The sequence below is a fragment of the Somniosus microcephalus genome, chromosome 16, assembly GCF_052327205.1.
Source record: "Somniosus microcephalus isolate GS21.2 chromosome 16, FLI_Smic_1.0, whole genome shotgun sequence".
NCBI classification, from domain to species: Eukaryota; Metazoa; Chordata; class Chondrichthyes; order Squaliformes; family Somniosidae; genus Somniosus; species Somniosus microcephalus.
This window is the reverse complement of record NC_141002.1, coordinates 40,615,917-40,639,488: the sequence shown is the minus strand read 5'-3', so window position 1 is coordinate 40,639,488 and position 23,572 is coordinate 40,615,917. Positions and strand designations below refer to the sequence as shown.

The 23,572-nt window shown below is 51.5% G+C and overlaps 1 long non-coding RNA gene across 3 annotated transcripts in view; it reads right to left on the bottom strand.

The window, feature by feature from the left end:
- Positions 1 to 10,320: 10,320 nt before the first annotated feature.
- The window catches only part of LOC147106096 (uncharacterized), a 50,139-nt gene continuing 36,887 nt past the window's right edge, over positions 10,321 to 23,572 (bottom strand). For all 3 annotated transcript variants that reach the window (XR_015081345.1, XR_015081344.1, XR_015081346.1), the window contains exons 3-4: positions 22,586 to 22,667; positions 10,321 to 10,483 (exon numbers count right to left, since the gene is read on the bottom strand). This is a non-coding gene — a long non-coding RNA (uncharacterized LOC147106096). The remainder of the gene's footprint in view (positions 10,484 to 22,585; positions 22,668 to 23,572) is intronic.

Below are 23,572 nucleotides of genomic sequence, written 5' to 3'. Positions count from 1 at the left end.
TCCTCCTCTGCTCCCGCTGCTCCGAGTGCTCTCGGGCCTCGCTGGTCGTGGGTTTTTATACCCGGCTGCTCCTCCTCTGCTCCGAGTGCTCTCGGGCCTCGCTGGTCGTGGGTTTTTATACCTGGCTGCTCCTCCTCTGCTCCCGCTGCTCCGAGTGCTCTCGGGCCTCGCTGGTCGTGGGTTTTTATACCCGGCTGCTCCTCCTCTGCTCCCGCTGCTCCGAGTGCTCTCGGGCCTCGCTGGTCGTGGGTTTTTATACCCGGCTGCTCCTCCTCTGCTCCCGCTGCTCCGAGTGCTCTCGGGCCTCGCTGGTCGTGGGTTTTTATACCCGGCTGCTCCTCCTCTGCTCCCGCTGCTCCGAGTGCTCTCGGGCCTCACTGGTCGTGGGTTTTTATACCCGGCTGCTCCTCCTCTGCTCCGAGTGCTCTCGGGCCTCGCTGGTCGTGGGTTTTTATACCTGGCTGCTCCTCCTCTGCTCCCGCTGCTCCGAGTGCTCTCGGGCCTCGCTGGTCGTGGGTTTTTATACCCGGCTGCTCCTCCTCTGCTCCCGCTGCTCCGAGTGCTCTCGGGCCTCGCTGGTCGTGGGTTTTTATACCCGGCTGCTCCTCCTCTGCTCCCGCTGCTCCGAGTGCTCTCGGGCCTCGCTGGTCGTGGGTTTTTATACCCGGCTGCTCCTCCTCTGCTCCGAGTGCTCTCGGGCCTCGCTGGTCGTGGGTTTTTATACCCGGCTGCTCCTCCTCTGCTCCCGCTGCTCCGAGTGCTCTCGGGCCTCGCTGGTCGTGGGTTTTTATACCCGGCTGCTCCTCCTCTGCTCCCGCTGCTCCGAGTGCTCTCGGGCCTCGCTGGTCGTGGGTTTTTATACCCGGCTGCTCCTCCTCTGCTCCCGCTGCTCCGAGTGCTCTCGGGCCTCGCTGGTCGTGGGTTTTTATACCCGGCTGCTCCTCCTCTGCTCCGAGTGCTCTCGGGCCTCGCTGGTCGTGGGTTTTTATACCCGGCTGCTCCTCCTCTGCTCCCGCTGCTCCGAGTGCTCTCGGGCCTCGCTGGTCGTGGGTTTTTATACCCGGCTGCTCCTCCTCTGCTCCCGCTGCTCCGAGTGCTCTCGGGCCTCGCTCGTCGTGGGTTTTTATACCCGGCTGCTCCTCCTCTGCTCCCGCTGCTCCGAGTGCTCTCGGGCCTCGCTGGTCGTGGGTTTTATACCCGGCTGCTCCTCCTCTGCTCCCGCTGCTCCGAGTGCTCTCGGGCCTCGCTGGTCGTGGGTTTTTATACCCGGCTGCTCCTCCTCTGCTCCCGCTGCTCCGAGTGCTCTCGGGCCTCGCTCGTCGTGGGTTTTTATACCCGGCTGCTCCTCCTCTGCTCCCGCTGCTCCGAGTGCTCTCGGGCCTCGCTGGTCGTGGGTTTTTATACCCGGCTGCTCCTCCTCTGCTCCCGCTGCTCCGAGTGCTCTCGGGCCTCGCTGGTCGTGGGTTTTTATACCCGGCTGCTCCTCCTCTGCTCCCGCTGCTCCGAGTGCTCTCGGGCCTCGCTGGTCGTGGGTTTTATACCCGGCTGCTCCTCCTCTGCTCCCGCTGCTCCGAGTGCTCTCGGGCCTCGCTGGTCGTGGGTTTTTATACCCGGCTGCTCCTCCTCTGCTCCCGCTGCTCCGAGTGCTCTCAGGCCTCGCTGGTCGTGGGTTTTTATACCCGGCTGCTCCTCCTCTGCTCCCGCTGCTCCGAGTGCTCTCGGGCCTCGCTGGTCGTGGGTTTTTATACCCGGCTGCTCCTCCTCTGCTCCCGCTGCTCCGAGTGCTCTCGGGCCTCGCTGGTCGTGGGTTTTTATACCCGGCTGCTCCTCCTCTGCTCCCGCTGCTCCGAGTGCTCTCGGGCCTCGCTGGTCGTGGGTTTTTATACCCGGCTGCTCCTCCTCTGCTCCCGCTGCTCCGAGTGCTCTCGGGCCTCGCTGGTCGTGGGTTTTTATACCCGGCTGCTCCTCCTCTGCTCCGAGTGCTCTCGGGCCTCGCTGGTCGTGGGTTTTTATACCCGGCTGCTCCTCCTCTGCTCCCGCTGCTCCGAGTGCTCTCGGGCCTCGCTGGTCGTGGGTTTTTATACCCGGCTGCTCCTCCTCTGCTCCCGCTGCTCCGAGTGCTCTCGGGCCTCGCTGGTCGTGGGTTTTTATACCCGGCTGCTCCTCCTCTGCTCCCGCTGCTCCGAGTGCTCTCGGGCCTCGCTGGTCGTGGGTTTTTATACCCGGCTGCTCCTCCTCTGCTCCGAGTGCTCTCGGGCCTCGCTGGTCGTGGGTTTTTATACCCGGCTGCTCCTCCTCTGCTCCCGCTGCTCCGAGTGCTCTCGGGCCTCGCTGGTCGTGGGTTTTTATACCCGGCTGCTCCTCCTCTGCTCCCGCTGCTCCGAGTGCTCTCGGGCCTCGCTGGTCGTGGGTTTTTATACCCGGCTGCTCCTCCTCTGCTCCCGCTGCTCCGAGTGCTCTCGGGCCTCGCTGGTCGTGGGTTTTTATACCCGGCTGCTCCTCCTCTGCTCCGAGTGCTCTCGGGCCTCGCTGGTCGTGGGTTTTTATACCCGGCTGCTCCTCCTCTGCTCCCGCTGCTCCGAGTGCTCTCGGGCCTCGCTGGTCGTGGGTTTTTATACCCGGCTGCTCCTCCTCTGCTCCCGCTGCTCCGGCATGATAAGTCTTAATTACTGCCAAACATCCTCTCTGGTGCAGAAAATTTAATTCTGCAAGTGTGGAGTCTCATTCCTTCAGAATTTAATTATTGTTGGAGATTTTTTTTAAATTAAAAACATGTTTTACTTTTTCTTTCTGTCTCATTTAACTCTCTCTCTTAATCCCATCTCTTTATTTTGCTTTCTGTACATGATTTTACATTGAATTAAATATTCTAATTTATGTTTTCTGGTTTAGACTCCATGGCCCGGATATTAACGGGTGGATTACATAGGCAGGGGGGAACGGGCGGAATTTCGGATGGACCTGCATGCTGTGGAGTTTTAACTCTTTTCTCCTTGACCGGCTCCCCGCCCGGAAAGTCAGCCTGATTGACAGACTTCCAGTCAGGCGGGGAGGACTCTGGAGCAGACCGCAGGAGCAGGTAGATCTGATCCTCGACCCCGGGGTGGGGTCCGATGCCCGACCCCGGGGATCTTTGTATGGGGGGAGCTTGGAGGGCTGGGGGGAAGCACTCCTGCTCCTCCTGGCCCACAAGCAGTGCTGTAAAGGGACATACCTTCTCCCCGAAGCTGTCCAAAGCTGTTGAGTTTCCCGAGGCCTTGGAAACCCGGCCGGCCACTGTTAAACCTGCAAGGCAGTTTAAATCAGAGGCTAGCAGCCTCATCATTAAAATATTTAAATTGTCATCCCGCCTCCTGGGAGTGGGTTGGCTGCCAGCCCCTTGCCCTGCCTCCGTTAAGCCTGGAACTCGGTGGGTTGGGGTCGGGTATGAGATCTAAAATTTTTTAACATCTGACCCGATCCCAACCCATTCATTTTTGGGGGTTAAAATTCACCCCTGCGTGTTTGAGTGAGGATTGTCCAACCTCAGTGGTTGAAGAGACTTGCTGTTGCTTCTTCTGCTCACATATGCCACAGATTCCCTGTGGAGGGCGCTGAGCTGTAAAGGATCTCCAAATGCTTTATGTTGCCGCTCAAAAGCCCGCGAAAAGTCTGTGGGCAGCTGTAAGTGCAATGAACGGTGAGCGCCGTTCCTTCGCCGCTGACCGCAAAATCCAAGCCATTAATTCAGTGACTGAAGTTTGTACTTCGTATCCCATTACAAGTGTCCTTTGGCTAGTTTGGTGCCTGCTGATGCTGTATAAAGAGCTATCATTCTTCGTATACACAGACATTGGCACTCTTTCCACATATTTGATAGATCCAGAGAAACAGATGGTGATGGTGAACCTTTTTCAGAAACGTAACAAAAACAGCAATTCAGATTCTGGGTTTGGATTAAGATGTCGTGTCCCAGGTTGAAGTTCTAGAAAAGCTCAAAGTAAAAGGAATCCCTAAAGACTTCATTATTTATTTGTGACTTTGTATTAACCAGTGCAGGTAGTAATCAGTATTTTACGTCTTGTTAATATTTACGATCAGCGATCAAACCAGTCTACCTCAGGAAGAAGTGTGTTAAATTTTCCCAACGTACTCCCCTCCTGAAGGTGCTGAGTCATGTTGAGGTACAATTTTGTGCGTGATATTCTGATGCCAGGTGAGTCTCTGGATGGTGAATGTCAGTAGTCTATTCAACTGTGGAGAACACTGTAACTGAAACCAATTCTATCTTTAACGCAATTATTGTGGCAACTTTGGCTGATGTTTATTCCTTTTTAACCCAAGGACACTAGTACTACTGCTGCCCAGGCTGAGAGCAATTAATTCAGCACTGAGCAAGGATCAAACCTGGTATTTCTTGATCGGTGTGACTCAGCACCTGGTGGCACATTTACCTGGTGATCCATGGGGGGGGGGGGGGGGGGTCTGGAAATCTGGTATTTATTAAAAGCTCCATTGTGTATTCAGTCTCAGGAACACTTCAGTTACTGACTCTGACTGAAACTGTCGATGAATAACAGTCAGAGCAAAAAAAAACTTTGAATAAACATCAAAAGAAATGAAAAAGGGTCAAAAATATAGTACAGTAATAAAATAATTCTAAAATATAAATATTTTTGATGAGGGATATGGTGCTATGTAATGGAACATTTTTACAGTTTTGCATTTTAGTATATACATTAGGACAGGAGCAGGTGCGGGTGAGCAGATAGGAGTCTGGTATGGATGTTTGTAAGGAGAAAGGTATTGGGCTCAGCCAGGTGGGGGAATGAGTGGAGGCTAGGGCTGGGAAAGACTCGAAGTCAAAATATTGGAACATCTACACAATGTATTATATTTTCTGGGGAAAAAAAGACAATTGCTCTTTGACCTTTATATGAGAATGATCGAGCACTTACGAAACCTGATACATCTCTAACTTTTTCCAGTTCTGACGAAAGGTCATCGACCTGAAACATTAACTCTGTTTCTCTCTCCACAGATGCTGCCTGACCTGCTGAATATTTCCAGCATTTTCTGTTTTTATTATGAAACCTTAACGGTTGTGAAGCCAGGGCCAAAAGTTGTGAGCGGAGTTAAATATTGCTACGGCAATGTCAAAGATACACAAATGGAAGGGGAGTAAGTGGATGGAGAATCTCACAAGCCTGCATTGGAATAAATGATAATACTTAAATGAAGTTATGGCTTCTTTTAAGTGAGTCCATTTTAGGTTTGTTTAAAATGCCGTACAGAAAAATGCCTCATTTTCAGATTTCCTAGCGCCCACCCTGCTCCTGTGCCACCAGCTTTGGTGAATAGAAATCATATTCTGTGATGCCTTTGTCATGTTAAGAGTGGCAGTGTGAGAGAGGCATACAGGACACCACTGTATCACATCACAGGTGATCATTGGAGTGCCAGTTCCTCAAACTTGGAACGCGTGCGTGTCTGCTAGACATGTTTATATTTTAATCCTGAAAAATAACATTGAATATATGGCTGGGAATCTCTTTCTGAAGTTCAACATTACTTGTAGGAGATATAAAACATTGTTAGACCTTGACTGAGTATCAAAACAGGAAGTTGTATACATAGGCCTAGAAATTCAGTTGCGTTTGCGCCCAATTAGGGGCAAAAGAGTGGGTTGCGCCAGAAGTTGCGTCGCGCCCGAAATTAGGTGGGCCCTAACATCGGCGTTAGCCGGTAGCGCTGCGCCAGCACTGATGACGTCATCGGTGTGCGCAGTGCCCCGGTACTGCCCGAAACCACGCCGATCCCCATCTTCAGTAGCGGCCGCCTCTTCCGTGGCGGGCGCTAACAACATCGGGAGACCGGGTCCTTACTGCAGCCTTAGCGGCGCAAGTTAAGGTGGAGGTGCGGGGCGGCCGCTTTTTCGGCGGCCGCCTGCCCGCACCTCCTTCCCCGGCCTCCTCCACCACCCCCCCCCCCCCCCCGCGGCATTGCCGGCTGGTTTCCGTGGAGCCCGGCACTTCTCCGTTGTGCCGGGCTCTTTTGCCGGCACTTGCAATCGGGGCTCCGGCCGTTGCAGGCACCTCCCCCTTAAGAGAAGGGGGAGGCCTGCAGTACAGCCGCCTGCCGCACCGCATCGGGTGGCGCAGCGGGACCGGGAGCGCTGAAATTCACTTTCAGCGCCCCAAGCGGGGCGGACACACCCTGTACCAGCGCCCGGTTCCGCTTTGGGGCGCTGAAAGTGAATATCGGGCGGGCACAACTGGCTCCGCGGCGGGCGCAAAATTTTCGGCGCAAACGTGCTGGCGGGGCTATACCCAATTTCTAGGCCATAGGGTCTAATAAATTGTGAGTTTGGATGAAAAAAATAAAGCAAAATTATGTATGCGCATTATTTCCAAAATCCAATAGAAGTTGTACAGTGAGGATGATTGCAAAAATGAGCTGCTGACAAATCACTGCATATTTGATGTAGGCACAAATTTTAATTCACATTGAACTTTGGTGTGACACGTAAACTTTAAGATCATTCAGTGTCCTACTCATTAGATGGCCGAATGGGCTAATCGCCCTTGCAGGAAAACATTGGAACCCATTTGAGTACGTCTGAATGGATTGCTAACCGTTCAGTTAGCACTTCACAATAAAATACCTGTTTTTAGAATTTTTTTAAATGTAATTTCAATGGAAGAGACTGAAAGAAGTTTCTGTGGGCGTGGCTCTGTTTTGAGAGCTTTAGTAAGCATGTCTTCCCTTACGCAGCGGCTGTATGCTGCGCTACTGGCCTTCGTGATGTAATACACTGTGCAAGACTCTGCAGCGCTGAAGAGGAAGTCTCCTTTCTGGCCCTCGCACAAAGTAAGTTTGTATTCTTTTCATAGGTGGCGGTGAACTCCGTAGATACGCTGCCAACCGCAATTATTGGGCCAATGTTTCAACTTCCTGGTGATGAAAGGAAAAAGAGGCAACCACTGGGGGTGAAGCGGACCTGTCTTCTTTCCCTCCATCACGGCTGCCCCCCCACCACTTCAAATCTTGGAATTGCACCTGCGGTCCACTCAAACGTATTATATTTGGAAGTTCAGTTGATGGCATCTCAATGTCTTCCTTTTCTATTACCCTCAATTTGAACATTCTTTTAGAGCCCAATATCCCGGAGACATTACCTATTCCATCCTAGGAGTCAGCCTCAACAGTTTTGTTATTGCCTACACCTCCAATAAAAAAAGGAAGCACACATTTAGCAGCTTCAATTGAAGTTGTGGATTTGTGTGTTTGAATCTGCCCATAAGAAGGTATTTCTTGCCCTTCAGGAAACCCAGAGAGAACTACAATCCCTCCTGAGCTATAGCTGAGTAACTAATTTGACATACCAATACTCATTTCCATCAGCACAGAGATAAATTGGGCCAATCAGTCAGTTCCTCCCAGTGATGCACGCTGGTAATAGCCAGATAGTGATGAATCTCAAAGATGTTAACTGGGAGTTTAGCTGGTTGTATAACTCAGAAGCCTAAGGATCTCCAACTTTGTGGCTTTGGATGCTGTTGGTGAGATACTCAAATTCTAAGTTCTCTTCAAGCTAACAAGGTTTATAGCACAGGAGGTTTCTCTGCGGACCTTAACAAAACAATGTCCGAATTTCCTCCCATGTGCTTGAACGTGTTTCAAGAAATTACTAAAACTGGTTCCACCTTAACACTTAGAGGGATGTTTATACTGAACTAGAGAAAGGACCTGGCGAGTGCTCCTCCTTTCCTAATTCTCTTCTGAATCATGACTCCAAAATTTAAAAAAAATCTTGCAACTTCTCTGAGCATTTTGGTTTCCAAACTAATTCACCCAATCAGACAAGTTTTATTTGTGGGAGGTGCTCATGGTAATGTCTGGCTGCTTCTCATCATTATTTATTCTGCAACTGTGTCAGGTGAATCTAGCCTTACCTTCTCTTTAGATGCTTTAGAAAAGGTATTTGATAGAATGGAGTGACCTTTCTTACAAGGGGTGTGATAGCCATGAGCTTTATAGGAATCAATGGACCTCCTGCACTCCCCCCTCCCCCCCCAACTATCAGGTCATTAAAGTGGGTTCAAGTCCCACTCCAGGGACTTGAGCACAAAAAGCTAGGCTGACACTCCCAGTGCAGTACTGAAGGAGTGTGGCACTGTTCGAGGTGCCGTCTTTTGGATGAGACGTTAAAACCGAGGCCCCGTCTGCTCTCTCAGGTGGACGTAAAAGATCCCATGGCACTATTTCGAAGAAGAGCAGGGGAGTTATCCCCGGTGTCCTGGCCAATATTTATCCCTCAATCAACATAACAAAAACAGATTATCTGGTCATTATCACATTGCTGTTTGTGGGAGCTTGCTGTGTGCAAATTGGCTGCTGCATTTTGCACATTACAACAGTGACTACACTCCAAAAGTACTTCATTGGCTGTAAAGCGCTTTGAGACGTCCGGTGGTCGTGAAAGGCGCTATATAAATGCAGGTCTTTCTTTTCTTTCTTTAACGGGATTGTGATGCCTTCATTTGAACTGCCTTAAGTTAGTCAGCACAGGTGCCCTCTGCAAAACCTGCTTTTTGCCTTGGCCTTTGAACTACTAGCTGTTGGCATTCATTGGAATGGCATGGGATGAATAAAAAACATTCCTGCATGTGGGCAATAGTCTGCAGCTCTCCCTCCCCATGTTCTGCAGTGTATTCCGTTGTACTACACTGATCAGTTTTATCAAATCAAAGTCCATGATCTTGGGTAAAGCTTCACCTTCTGCAGTTTTAGAATCTTTATCATGTCATTGAGCTAGCAGGTTTTCAGTATTTGAAATGTGGATCTCTCTTAATGTGCACCACTGTGCTATCTCTTGTATTAGGACGATTCCTGATGACATAAGCAAATTGACCCATCTCCACTTTTCTTCCTGGGCAGAGTCAGCATTATAAAATTGAATATTGTTACCCATTTATTTTATTAATTTCAAATTAATTCCCTGTCCATATTCCCCTCCGCACCCCATCTTTTTGGAATTGGATCAGAAGATTGTACAGTTTATATGGAGTGGTAGATTTTCACAGATAAGATTTAAGTTACTGCAATGCCCAGTTGATTGGGGTAGGATGGCCCTTCCCAATTCTGGATTACTTTTGGATTGTGCATCTGAATTGAGGTCCAGTAATAGTTAATGGATTCATACCCTTGGGTGGCGATGACATAGGCAATCCAATCCCTTGCTTCTATTTCACATTTGGCTTTTTTAGGGAGCTCATCAGTTTCCACTATGGTTTACATTCATCCCATTTGGGTACAATCATATGGGTCTAGCAAGATGTATACTTACATTTTTACATTCTCAAGGTTTGTCTGTTCTCTATAGGACAACTTGGAAATATTTCCTTTACTGTTATGGGGCAGATAAGTGGCATGACTTGAGCCTTTCACAGCTCTCTCACATGTTGAAGAGTGGCTCAATCTGGTATTCCTTTAAAGGATGCAACTTTTTTTTAAAGATATATTCTAATCGGCACAGTAGCCAAGCATTGGGTTTCCAGGCTGTGTCAGGACTGGTATCCCCAGGTTCAGCCTGAGACAATGGCCGGGGATGGGGATGCATTTGGTGGCAAGGGTACAGAATTTAAGGCAGCTGCCAAAGACAATAGCTTTAATCTTCTCAATATTTAGGTGGAGGCAATTGTAGCTTATCCAAGCAGTCTAACAATACAGAGACAGTGGAAGGATCGAAAGAGATGGTGGAGAGGCAGAGCTAAGTGTCGTCAGTGTACATGTGGAAGCTATCTGTGGATGATGTTGCCAAAGGGCATCATGTAGATGAGGATGAGGAGGGAGTAAGGATAGATCCTTGTGGGCCTCCAGAAGTAATGGTGCAGGAGAGACTAGAGAAGCCATTGCTGGAGATGTTCTCGCTATGATTAGATAGGTAAGAGTGGAGCCAAGCAAAGGCAGGAGGATGGTATGATTGACCATGCTAAAGGCAGCAGAAAGGTCAAGGAAACCAAGTAGGGATAATACATCACAGAGAGGATGTGATTTGTGGCTTTGGCCAGGCTAATTTCTGTGCTGTAGTACGAACAGAAACCTGATTGAAGAGATTCAAACATGGAGTTGTGGGAAAGATGGGCTCGGATTTGGGAGGTGACAAATTTCAGATCAACAGCACTACACGTACAATGAAACTTCCATTTTCTGCCATAATGGATCTGATCATTTGGTCACCTTGGATAACAGAAAGTGACAGATAACTGAGTTGCCCAAATTTTGATCTTATGGTACAGCAATACCTTAGACATGGGAATGAAACAAATACAATGCAAATAAGAAAAGAAATATTGTATGGTTTATTCACCAAGATTAATTACAAATAACTAAAGAAACTGTGCAACAAGGTGCTGTCCAATGAAACCTGGATGGTGGATTATAAGAGTGTGGATATAGAGGTTCCATTGTAGTATGTTCCAGATGGATTCTCCACGAAGAACTGCAGTACAAATAAAAAGGATAGCCTATTAAAATCAATGCTCAAAGTGATAATTAAATTCAATATTTCAATTCTGCATCAAGCAACGTCAAAGCATTACAGTTCAGATTTTTATCACCGCACACTTTAACAATCAAGCCATTACTCCCGACAGTTTCACACAGCCAATATTCAAAAATAATTTATATCATCCATTCTCTCCTTCAAGTCCGTACACAATGAGTTTTCAATAACCTCAGTTGATAGAATCACAATGGCGCTGGAATTTCTCTACATTTTCAGAAAGCCCACTCTCTCTCTCTCTCTCTCTCATATATATATGGAACATAGGAACAGGAGTACATCAGTCAGCCCCTCGAGCCTGTTCCGCCATTCAATTAGATCATGGCTGATCTGTATCTTAACTCCACCTATCCACCTTGGTTCCATAACCCTTAGTATCTAACAAAAATCTATCAATTTTAGTTTTGAAATTTTCAATTGGCCTAGCCTCAACATCTAGGGAACATTCCATTAACCTGCACTCAACATTTGTTTTCCACATTACCCTTGTAGTTTTTCTTCAACGTGCATAATCAGGGCTGTATATTTTTCATATGGCATTGATTGAGATCAAGATTTTTACTGTGAACACCAACAGTAATGGTCCTATACTGAGGCTTAGTTCAAAACAGAAATCTTTCAGGCACAACTGCTTATAAGGGCCATCACTGATTTGATTAAAAAGAAGGATGTGATTGTAGCCTAAATTTTCTCAGAAAAAAAATTGAGTTTCTGGTCAGAAAAGCACAATAATCTGCCGTTTAAATTTTTTTTGGAGGGTGCGAGTCTAGGTGGGGTAGAGGAACAAAGGGATCTCAGAGTACAAATACACAAATCACTAAAAGTTGCGACACAGGTTAGCAATGCCATAAAAAAGCAAACCAAGCACTAGGGCCTATTTCTAGAGGTATCCCCATCCTGCTTACGTCAGCTTGTCCTTCTATGGGACTTCTGACTTTGACCCTGGTCTCCCTACTATTGTCTCCAACCTATTCCCTGCTACCAGGAAATATGTATTCCATTAATTATTACATTTAAACAGGCCTTTTCCCATGTCCATTCGCGTGTGCACTTTGGCTGCCGCTCCAGACCCGAGCCACTCCACTTTTTCCCATTTTCCTTTTCTCTCTATCCCTCCCTGAAGGCTCTCTCCTGTCGTCATGCCTCCTTTCATCTCTCCTCTCTCGGATACACTGCCCTCCCAAATCCCTACCCCAATCCTTCATTGCTCTTCGACCTTCCTACTCTCCTGCCACCGTCCCAGGCTTCACTCCCTCTGAGATAAGCCCACAGCTTCCCTCTGTGCCTCTCTTGGCATCCTACAAAATGCCCATCGAGGCACTCATCGCTGCCGCCTTACGAGCAGCAACCCCAACTGTCCCATCCTACTCTCGCTGACCTTCCCACCCAGTGCGCCCACTGGGGGCTAATCTGGCCAGTCTTCTCCCCATCCAACTCCTCCCCCTCAGTGCGGATCCTGTGGATGTTGGAAGTGGATCAGCCATCACCGACCCTCTCCGCATCTCCCTCCAGAATGTCCGTTCACTTGCGAACAAGGCCCTTGCCATCCATGAGCTTATCATGGATGAGTGCATCGATATCATGGCCCTGACGGAAACTTGGTTGAGGGGTGATGACACCTTACCCTTAAATGAAGCCTCCCCACCTGGCTATACCTTCCACCACTTGCCCCGCTCAGACCGCCATGGTGGCTTTCATCACCAAATCACGCTGTCTGTACCCCTGTTCCTCCGGCAGTTTCTCCTCCTTTGAGCATCTCACCTTATTTCACCCCTCATTTAAAATTTGTGTTCTCTACCCAAGTACCATAAAAATTTTATTACTGAGATATCTTCACTGTTCTCCTCCCTCAGCCTCTGCACCGAACGACTTCTCATCCTTGGTGATTTCAACCTCCATCTCAATTCATCATGCTCTCTCTCCTCTGAGTTCACTAGCCTCCTATCCTCCCTTAATCTCTCCCTCCATGTAAACTCCCCAACCCATATTCACGGCCAACCCCTCAACCTTGCCATTTCTCGTGGCCTCGCTACTCCCATCGTGTCAATTGCAGATAAGGCCATCTCTGACCATTTCCTTGTATCGCTCTCCACCCACATCCCCCTTCCACCCAGCCTCCCCCCTCCCCCCAACCCTACTTCCTTCTGTGTCCGCCCCTTGAAAAAACTCTCTCCCAACTCTCTTGCGACTGCACTTATGAAATCCTAACTGTCCAGCCTCTGGCCCTCCATTCACCATGACATTTCTGCAGCTACTGATCTGCTCAACCACACCCTCAACACTGTCTTTGATTCCCTAGTCCCTACTAAAACAATTACCCTCTCTCACCCTGGCCGTTCCCCCTAGTACGGCCCTCATCTTCGCTCCCTTAAGTCCAAGGGACGCAGACTCGAACAGATATGGCGGGCAACTGGTTTACCCATTTACCGCCAGATCTGGTTGGACCACATAAAGCACTATTGGGCCCTGCTCGCGTCTGCCAAAATTGCTCACTATTCCAGAATCATTCTGGAATGCAATGATAAACCCCGGCTCCTATTCTCTACTGCTAACCATCTTCTTAAACCCCTCTCCCCTGTCTCCTCCACCCTCACCTCCGATAACAAATGTGAGGAGCTCATGGACTTCTTTGTCTCTAAGATTGAGACCATCTGTTCAGCTGCCTCTGCCACGTCCCTTCCTTCCCCTAGCTCATTGGGCCAAACTTCCTCTAAGGTTCCCCCTGCCCTAGCCCTGAACTCACATCTTTCTCCAATTTCTCTCCGATCTCCCCTCATGACCTCTCTGCACTCATCTTGTCCATGAGATCCACCTTCTGCTCCCTCGACCCAATTCCCACCAAATTGCTGACCACCCAACTTCCTTTTCTGGCTCCCATGTTAGCTGATATTGTTAACGGTTCTCTCTCCTCAGGTACTGTCTCCCTCTCCCTCAAATCTGCTGTCATCACCCCCTCCTTAAAAAAACAAACCTTGATCCCTCTGTCCTTGCAAACTACGACCCCATCTCCAACCTCCCTTTCCTCTCCAAAGTCCTTGAACGTGTTGTTGCCTCCCAAATCCATGTCCATCTTTCCCACAATTCCATGTTTGAAGCCCTCCAATCAGGTTTCCGCCCTTGCCACAGTACCAAAATGGGTCTCATCAAAGTCACAAATTACATCCTTTGTGACTGTGACAAAGGTAAACTATCCCTCCTCGTCCTTCTTGACTTGTCTGCAGCCTTTGACACAGTTGACCACTTCATCCTTCTCCAACGCCTCTCCACCGTCGTCCAGCTGGGTAGGACTGCACTCGCCTGATTCCATTCTTATCTATCTAATCATAACCAGAGAATCACCTGCAACAGCTTCTCTTCCCACTCCTGCATCGTTACCTCTGGTGTCCCCCAAGGATCTATCCTTGGCCCCCTCCTATTTCTCATCTACATGCTGCCCCTTGGCGACATCATCTGAAAACACAGCGTCAGTTTCCACATGTACGCTGACGACACCCAGCTCTACCTCACTACCTCTTCTCTCGACCCCTCCACAGTGTCTAAATTGTCAGACTGCTTGTCCGACATACAGTTCTGGATGAGCAAAAATTTTCTCCAATTAACTATTGGGAAAACCGAAGCCATTGTTTTCGGTCCCCGCCACAAACTCCGTTCGCTAGCCACTGACTCCATCCCTCCTCCTAACATCTGTCTGAGGCTGAACCACACTGTTCGCAACCTTGGTGTCATATTTGACCCTGAAATGAGCTTCCGGCAACATATCCGCAGCACAACAAAGACCGTCTACTTCCACCTCCATAACATTGCCCGTCTCCACCCTTGCCTCATCTCATCCGCTGCTGAAACCCTCATCCATGCCTTTGTTACCTCTAGACTTGACTATTCCAACGCACTCCTGGCTGGCCTCCCACATTCTACCCTACGTAAACTTGAGGTCATCCAAAACTCGGCTGCCCGTGTCCTAACTTGCACCAAGTCCCGTTCGCCCATCATCCTTGTACTCACTGACCTACACTGGCTCCCAGTTAAGCAGCGCCTCAATTTCAAAATTGTCATCCTTGTTTTCAAATCCCTCCATGGCCTCGCCCCTCCCTATCTCTGTAATCTCCTTCAGCCCCACAACCTCCCCGAGATATCTGCGCTCCTCTAATTCTGCCCTCTTGAGCATCCCTGATTATAAATCGCTCAACCTTTGGTGGCTGTGCCTTCTGTTGCCTAGGCCCTGCCTAAACCTCTCCGCCTCGTTACCTCTCTTTCCTCCTTTAAGACGCTCCTTAAAACCTACCTCTTTGACCAAGCTTTTGGTCACCTGCCCTAATTTATCCTTATGTGGCTCGGTGTCAAATTTTTTGTCTTTAAATACTCCTGGGACGTTTTACTACGTTAAAAGTGCTATATAAATACTTGTTGTTGTTATATAGAATTGAAAAGTAGGAAAGTCATTCTAAACCTGTATCAAACCTTGGTTAGACCACACTTGGAGTACTGTGTACAGTTCTGGTCGCCATAATATAAAAGGGATATAGAGGCACTGAAGAGGGTGCAGAGAAGATTTACAAGGATGATACCAGAAATGCGAGGGTATACATATCAGGAAAGGATGAGCAGGCTGGGTCTCTTTTCTCTTGAAAAAAGAAGGCTGAGGGGTGACCTAAGAGGTCTTTAAAATCATGAAAGGTTTTGATAGAGTGGATACAGAGAGAATGTTTCCACTTGTGGGGAAGAGCATAACTAGAGGCCATCAATATAAGGTAGTCACCAAGAAATTCAATAGGGAATTCAGAAGAAAGTTCTTTGCCTGAAGAGTGGTGAGAATGTAGAACTCGCTACCACAGGGAGTGGTTGAAGCGAATAGTATAGATGCATTTAAGGGGAGGCTAGACAAGCATATGAGGGAAAAGGGAATAGAGGGTTATGCTGATAGATTTAGATGAGGAAAGATGGGAGGAGGCTTGTGTGGATCATAATCTCCGGCATGGACTGGTTGGGCCGAATGGCCTGTTTCTGTGCCGTATATCCTATGCAATCCTTACTTACAAATCTAGCCCCCATAACTCCCAACAAAGCTTAAGCCCTGTTTTTAACCTCCAACACCTAACTAGAACGGGCGTGTAGGGGGTTAAAATATTGGCAGCGTGGCACTCACCAGAGCATGCTGCACACGCATGTTTAACAGACATGTTTTGGGTAATGTGTGAGGCCCTCAACCCAGGCAGGCAAGTGCCTCATGGTGCTACAAAGGTTGGGGTCTGATGGTATAATTTTTTTTTTTAATTATTAATTCATGGGATGTGAGCGTCGCTGGCAAGGCCAGCATTTATTGCCCATCCCTAATTGCCCTTGAGAAGGTGGTGGTGAGCCGCCTTCTTGAACTGCTGCAGTCCATGTGGTGAAGGTACTCCCACAGTGCTGTTAGGGAGGGAGCTCCAGGATTTTGACCCAGCGACGATGAAGGTTCGGCGATATATTTCCAAGTCAGGATGGTGTATGACTTGGAGGGGAACTTAGAGGTGGTGGTGCTCCCATGCACCTGCTGCCCTTGTCCTTCTAGGTGGTAGAGGTCATGGGTTTGGGAGGTGCTGCCGAAGAAGCCTTGGCGAGTTGCTGCAGTGCATCTTGTAGATGGTACACACTGCAGCCACGGTACGCCAGTGGTGGATGGGGTGCCTATCAAGTGGGCTGCTTTGTCCTGGATGGTGTCGAGCTTCTTGAGTGTTGTTGGAGCTGCACTCATCCAGGCCAGTGGAGAGTATTCCATCACACTCCTTACTTGTGCCTTGTAGATGGTGGAAAGGCTTAGGAGAGTCAGGAGGTGAGACACTCACCGCAGAATACCTAGCCTCTGACCTGCTCTTGTTGCCACAGTATTTATGTGGCTGGTCCAGTTAAGTTTCTGGTCAATGGTGACCCCCAGGATGTTGATGGTGGGGGAGTTGGCGATGGTAATGCCGTTGAATGTCAAGGGGCGGTGGGTAGACTCTCTCTTGTTGGAGATAGTCATTGCCTGGCACTTCTGTGGTGCGAATGTTACCTGCCACTTACCAGCCCAAACCTGAACGTCGTCCAGGTCTTGTTGCATGCAGGCATGGACTGCTTCATTATCTGAGGAGTTGTGAATGGCGCTGAACACTGTATAGTCATCAGCGAACATCCCCATTTCTGACCTTATGTTGGAGGGAAGGTCATTGATGAAGCAGCTGAAGATGGTTGGGCCTAGGACACTGCTCTGAGGACCTCCTGCAGCAATGTCCTAGGGCTGTGATGATTGACCTTCAACCACCACAACCATCTTCCTTTGTGCTAGGTATGACTCCAGCCAGTGGAGAGTTCCCCCCCCGATTCCCATTGACTTCAGTTTTACTAGGGCTCCTTGATGCCACACCCAGTCAAATGCGGCCTTGATGTCGAGGGCAGTCACTCTCACCTCACCTCTGGATTTCAGCTCCTTTGTCCATGTTTGGACCAAGGCTGTAATGAGGTCGGGAGCAGAGTGGACTTGGCGGAACCCAAACTGGGCATCAATGAGCAGGTTATTGGTGAGTAAGTGCCGCTTGATAGCATTGCTATGGATATCTCTGTTGCAGCTTCCCCAGGTTGGTACCTCATTTTTAGGTATGACTGGTGCTGTTCCTGGCATGGTCTTCTACACTCCTTATTGAACCAGGGTTGGTCCCCTGGCTTGATGGTAATGGTAGAGTGAGGGATATGCCGGGCCATGAGGTTACAGATTGTGGTGGAATACAATTCTGCTGCTGCTGATGGCCCACAGCGCCTCATGGCTGCCCAGCTTTGAGCTGCTAGATCTGTTCTGAATCTATCCCATTTAGCACGGTGGTAGTGCTACACAACACGATGGAGGGAGTCCTCAGTGTGAAGATGGGACTTTGTCTCCACAATGACTGTGCGGTGCTCAGGTACTGTCAGGTAGATTAGTGAGGACAATGTCAAGTAGGTTTTCCCCTCGTGTTGGTTCTCTCACCACCTGTCGCAGTCCCAGACTGGCAGCTATGTCCTTCAGGACTCGGTCAGCTCGGTCAGTAGTGGTGCTACCGAGCCACTCTTGGTGATGGATATTGAAGTCCCCCACCCAGAGTACATTCTGTGCCCTTGCTACTCTCAGTGATTCTTCGAAGTGGTGGTCAACATGGAGGAGTACTGATTCATCAGCTGAGGGGGGGCGGTAGGTGGTAATCAACAGGAGGTTTCCTTGCCCATGCTTGACCTGAAGCCATGAGACTTCATGGGGTCCGGAGTCAATGTTGAGGACTCCCAGGGCCACTCCTTCCCGACTGTGTACCACTGTGCCACCGGTGGGACAGGACATACCCAGGGATGGTGATGGAGGAGTTTGGGACATTGGTTGAAAGGTATGATTCTGTGAGCTTGATTAGTCTGTGGGACAGCTCTCCCAATTTTGGCAGAAGTCTCCAGATGTTGCTGGGCAGGACGTTGCAGGGTTGACTGGGCTGGGTGTGCTGTTGCCATGTCCGTAGCCGGTGCCGAGGTCAATGCCGGGTGGTCCGTTCGGTTTAAGAGTCAACCACATTGCTGTGGCTCTGGAGTCACATATAGGCCAGACCAGGTAAGGATGGCAAATTTCCTTCCCTAAAGGACATTAGTGAACCAGATGGGTTTTTATGACAATCTGATTTCATGGTTACCATTACCATTACTAGCTTTTTTATTCCAGATTTATTTAATTAACTGAATTTAAATTCCCCAGCTGCCATGGTGAGGTTTGAACTCTCTGGATTACTAGCCCAGTGACATTACCACTATGCTACCGTTCCCCGATCGCATTTTAACTGGCATCAGTAATGTTGGTGCCTGGTGCCAGTCTCGCCAGTGAAACCCGGCGCCAAGGATCAGCAGGCCCACAGGAGGACCAAAAACATGTTATTTTTTAAAAAGGTTTTCCTGGGGGCCAGGATGAGCAAGAGTGTTCCTTCAGGCCCTACAATGAATCCTTGGGCCTTGCCTGCCTTGGGCTTCCCGCAATCACATCGGACCTCCCCTCTTCATTTATTTTGCTTGTAACCATTCCCACAGGTCCCTGACTGCGGCTTCCTGCAGTGTTCGCCCGACTCCTGCCCACTGGCCTGACGTCATTGATGCCGGGTTCAGGCAGGAGCCGGGCCTGGTCTATCTAAATGAGGCTCAGGAGTAAAAATGGCCCAGGCCTCATGCTGGCGAGAAGGGGCATGCTTGACGCTCGCCCTGCTGGCCCCGTGCTCTCTGCTCGCCCAGAATTCAAATTTGTGCATCAGTTTTGGTCTGGCACAAATAAACAAACCAAACAAGTTGGCCTGAGGGCAGATTTTTTGCCCAGATCCATTTTCATCCCAACAGGGATTCTTATCTATAAAACTGTATTTTCCCTGTCCACCACTATGCCTGTCAATTTTACATCTGTTTAAGTAATCTTTTAAATTGCATTTCTTTAAAGCCAACAGATGGAGTAACTGAGATTTTCACTACTATTGATAATTAAATATAGTCACGTGAATACAGTAGCAATTTGGACCTTGTCTGTAACCCTCTGACCTCACTGTATGATTCTGTTTTAACAGGATTTAATAAGATTGGATGCTTTGGGATCAGAATGTAAATAAATAGAAGTAATAGCGTTGCTATGGATATCTCAGAGCACTTCGAATGCTATTAATTCTTTTTCGAAACTGATCGAATTAGAAATTATTTCCAGACAAGTAACAAAGTTAGGTTCAATAATATCCTGAAATCAGCTGCTAATTACAAGTAGTAAGTAACTGCTGGTAAATCCATTTAAATTCAGTCATTACTACCACAGTACAACATAACTGAAATGATGTTACTGCAGTGATGTGAACTCACAGGAAAGAAACAATATGAACTACATTTATAGTAAAAGTGATATTTAATTTGTAGTACTAGTTGATTTCCTGTGGCACTGCTAATGAAAAGTTTTTTTAAATAACTGTGATCAGAAGGGGGGAAGCAATCAGGGGAGGGGGGGGCGAGTGGGAGGGCGATAGGGAGGTGAGTGGGGGGGCCATGGGGAGGTGAGTGGGAGGGCGATGGGGAGGTGAGTGGGAGGGCGATGGGGAGGTGAGTGGGAGGGTGATGGGGGAGGTGAGTGGGGGGTGATGGGGAGGTGAGTGGGGGGGCGATGGGGAGGTGAGTGGGAGGGCGATGGGGAGGTGAGTGGGGGGGCGATGGGGAGGTGAGTGGGGGGGCGATGGGGAGGTGAGTGGGAGGGCGATGGGGAGGTGAGTGGGGGGGGCGATGGGGAGGTGAGTGGGGGGGCGATGGGGAGGTGAGTGGGGGGGCGATGGGGAGGTGAGTGGGGGGGCGATGGGGAGGTGAGTGGGGGGGCGATGGGGAGGTGAGTGGGGGGGCGATGGGGAGGTGAGTGGGGGGGCGATGGGGAGGTGAGTGGGGGGGCGATGGGGAGGTGAGTGGGGGGGCGATGGGGAGGTGAGTGGGGGGGCGATGGGGAGGTGAGTGGGGGGGCGATGGGGAGGTGAGTGGGGGGGCGATGGGGAGGTGAGTGGGGGGGCGATGGGGAGGTGAGTGGGGGGGCGATGGGGAGGTGAGTGGGGGGGCGATGGGGAGGTGAGTGGGGGGGCGATGGGGAGGTGAGTGGGAGGGTGATGGGGAGGTGAGTGGGGGGTTGATGGGGAGGTGAGTGGGGGGGTGATGGGGAGGTGATGGGGAGGTGAGTGGGGGGGTGATGGGGAGGCGAGTGGGAGGGCGATGGGGAGGCGAGTGGGGGGGCGATGGGGAGGCGAGTGGGGGGGCGATGCGGAGGCGAGTGGGGGGGCGATGGGGAGGCGAGTGGGGGGGCGATGGGGAGGCGAGTGGGGGGGCGATGGGGAGGCGAGTGGGGGGGCGATGGGGAGGTGAGTGGGGGGGCGATGGGGAGGTGAGTGGGGGGGCGATGGGGAGGTGAGTGGGAGGGTGATGGGGAGGTGAGTGGGGGGTTGATGGGGAGGTGAGTGGGGGGGTGATGGGGAGGTGATGGGGGGGTGATGGGGAGGTGAGTGGGAGGGCGATGGGGAGGCGAGTGGGGGGGCGATGGGGAGGCGAGTGGGGGGGCGATGCGGAGGCGAGTGGGGGGGCGATGGGGAGGTGAGTGGGGGGGCGATGGGGAGGTGAGTGGGGGGGCGATGGGGAGGTGAGTGGGGGGGCGATGGGGAGGTGAGTGGGGGGGCGATGGGGAGGTGAGTGGGGGGGCGATGGGGAGGTGAGTGGGGGGGCGATGGGGAGGTGAGTGGGGGGGCGATGGGGAGGTGAGTGGGGGGGCGATGGGGAGGTGAGTGGGGGGGCGATGGGGAGGTGAGTGGGGGGGCGATGGGGAGGTGAGTGGGGGGGCGATGGGGAGGTGAGTGGGGGGGCGATGGGGAGGTGAGTGGGGGGGCGATGGGGAGGTGAGTGGGGGGGCGATGGGGAGGTGAGTGGGGGGGCGATGGGGAGGTGAGTGGGGGGGCGATGGGGAGGTGAGTGGGGGGGCGATGGGGAGGTGAGTGGGGGGGCGATGGGGAGGTGAGTGGGGGGGCGATGGGGAGGTGAGTGGGGGGGCGATGGGGAGGTGAGTGGGGGGGCGATGGGGAGGTGAGTGGGGGGGCGATGGGGAGGTGAGTGGGGGGGCGATGGGGAGGTGAGTGGGGGGGCGATGGGGAGGCGAGTGGGGGAGCGATGGGGAGGCGAGTGGGGGGGCGATGGGGAGGCGAGTGGGAGGGCGATGGGGAGGCGAGTGGGGGGGCGATGGGGAGGCGAGTGGGGGGGTGATGGGGAGGTGAGTGGGGGGGTGATGGGGAGGTGAGTGGGGGGACGATGGGGAGGTGAGTGGGGGGCGATGGGGAGGTGAGTGGGGGGGCGATGGGGAGGTGAGTGGGGAGGCGAGGGAGGGTGATGGGGAGGTGAGTGGGAGGGTGATGGGGAGGCGAGTGGGGGGGCGATGGGGAGGCGAGTGGGGGGGCGATGGGGAGGCGAGTGGGGGGGCGATGGGGAGGCGAGTGGGGGGGCGATGGGGAGGTGAGTGGGGGGGCGATGGGGAGGTGAGTGGGGGGTGATGGGGAGGTGAGTGGGAGGGCGATGGGGAGGTGAGTGGGGGGCGATGGGGAGGTGAGTGGGGGGGCGATGGGGAGGTGAGTGGGGGGGCGATGGGGAGGTGAGTGGGGGGGCGATGGGGAGGTGAGTGGGGGGGCGATGGGGAGGTGAGTGGGGGGGCGATGGGGAGGTGAGTGGGGGTTGATGGGGAGGTGAGTGGGGGGGTGATGGGGAGGCGAGTGGGAGGGCGATGGGGAGGTGAGTGGGGGGGTGATGGGGAGGTGAGTGGGGGTTGATGGGGAGGTGAGTGGGGGGGTGATGGGGAGGTGAGTGGGGAGGTGAGTGGGGGGGTGATGGGGAGGTGAGTGGGAGGGCGATGGGGAGGTGAGTGGGGGGGTGATGGGGAGGTGAGTGGGGGGGGCGATGGGGAGGTGAGTGGGAGGGCGATGGGGAGGTGATCAAAAGGAGGAAAACGATCAGGAGGGGAGAAGCATTGGGGACGAGGGAGCTGATAGAGATGAGGCAGGCAATGGGGAGGTTTATGAGGAAGGTGATCAGGAGTGGGGAAGCTTTGGGGAGGAGGGAGCTGATGGGGTGAGGGAGGCGATGGGGAGGGTGATGAGGAAGGCGATGGGGAAGGCGATCAGGAGATGGGGAAGTGTTAGGGAGGTAGCGATCGGGAGGGCGAGGCGGTGGAGTGGAAGCGATCGGGAGAGAGGGGGAAGCGATCGGGAGAGAGGGGGAAGCGATCGAGAGAGAGGGGGAAGCGTTCGAGAGAGAGGGGAAACGATCGAGAGAGAGGGGGAAGCGATCGGGGGAAGTGATTAGGAGAGAGGGGGAAGCGATCGGGGGAAGCGATCGGGGGGAGGCAATCGGGAGGGGGAACGATTGAGTGGAGGCCGAGTTTAGCCGGCAATGATCCTCGGGACTGCGGTGAAGCCGGGGGGAGCAATCCTCCTCCTCCTGGCTCCCCAAGAATGCATCTTTTGGAAAAAAATGTTAATATCTTACCTCTCGTTGGTGGCTGCTGAAGTATCTTGAGGATGGCTCGATGCCTGCCCTGCTCATCGCTGATGCATTTTCAAAAGGGATCCTTTAAAAGAAAGAAAGGCTTGCATTTATATAGCGCCTTTTTTGAAGTGTAGTCACTGTTGTAGTGTAGGAAACGCTGCAGCCAAATTGCGCACAGTAAGTTCCCACAAACCGCAATGTGATAATTGCCAGATAATCTGTTTTACAGTGATGTTTTTTGAGGGATAAATATTGTCTAGGACACCAGGGATAACTCCCCTGCTCTTCTTCAAGTGCCATGGGATCTTTTACGTCCACCTGAGAGAGCAGACCGGGCCTCGGTTTAACATCTCATCCGAAAGACGGCACCTCCGACAGTGCAGCACTCTCTAACAGACATTAGGCCTGTTACATATTCAAAGGGGCCTAACTCCTGTTTTAGGTATCTGCCCAGGATGCCTAGGAAATGGACCCCATGAATTTAGCAGTGGGACCAACACAGATTCCGCGCAGGCCATCCCACTGCTAAATTGGTACACGTTGCGCTCGTTTTATTATGCCCATAAAAATGGGTGCACACAAAGCAATTTCTATCCCATTGTCCGAGACCCCGCCACACACTCCGTACGCTTGTCACCAATTCCATGCCCCTCCCTGGCCCCATCTCAGGCTGAACCAGACTGTTTGTAACCTCAGCGTCTTATTTGACCATGATCTGAGCTTCTGGCTCCATATACTCTCCATCACAATGACCGCCTACTTTCACCTCCATAACATCGCCCAACTCCACACCTACCTCAACCCATCTGTCGCTGAGATCCTTATACATGCCTTTGTCACCTCCAGATTTGACTATTCCAAATGCTCTCCTGGAGGTCCTCCCATCCTCCACTCTCCGTAAATGTCAGCTCATCCAAAGTCCTGCTGCCTATATCCTATCCCACAACAAGTCAAGCTCACCATTCATCCCTGTCCTCGCTGATCTAC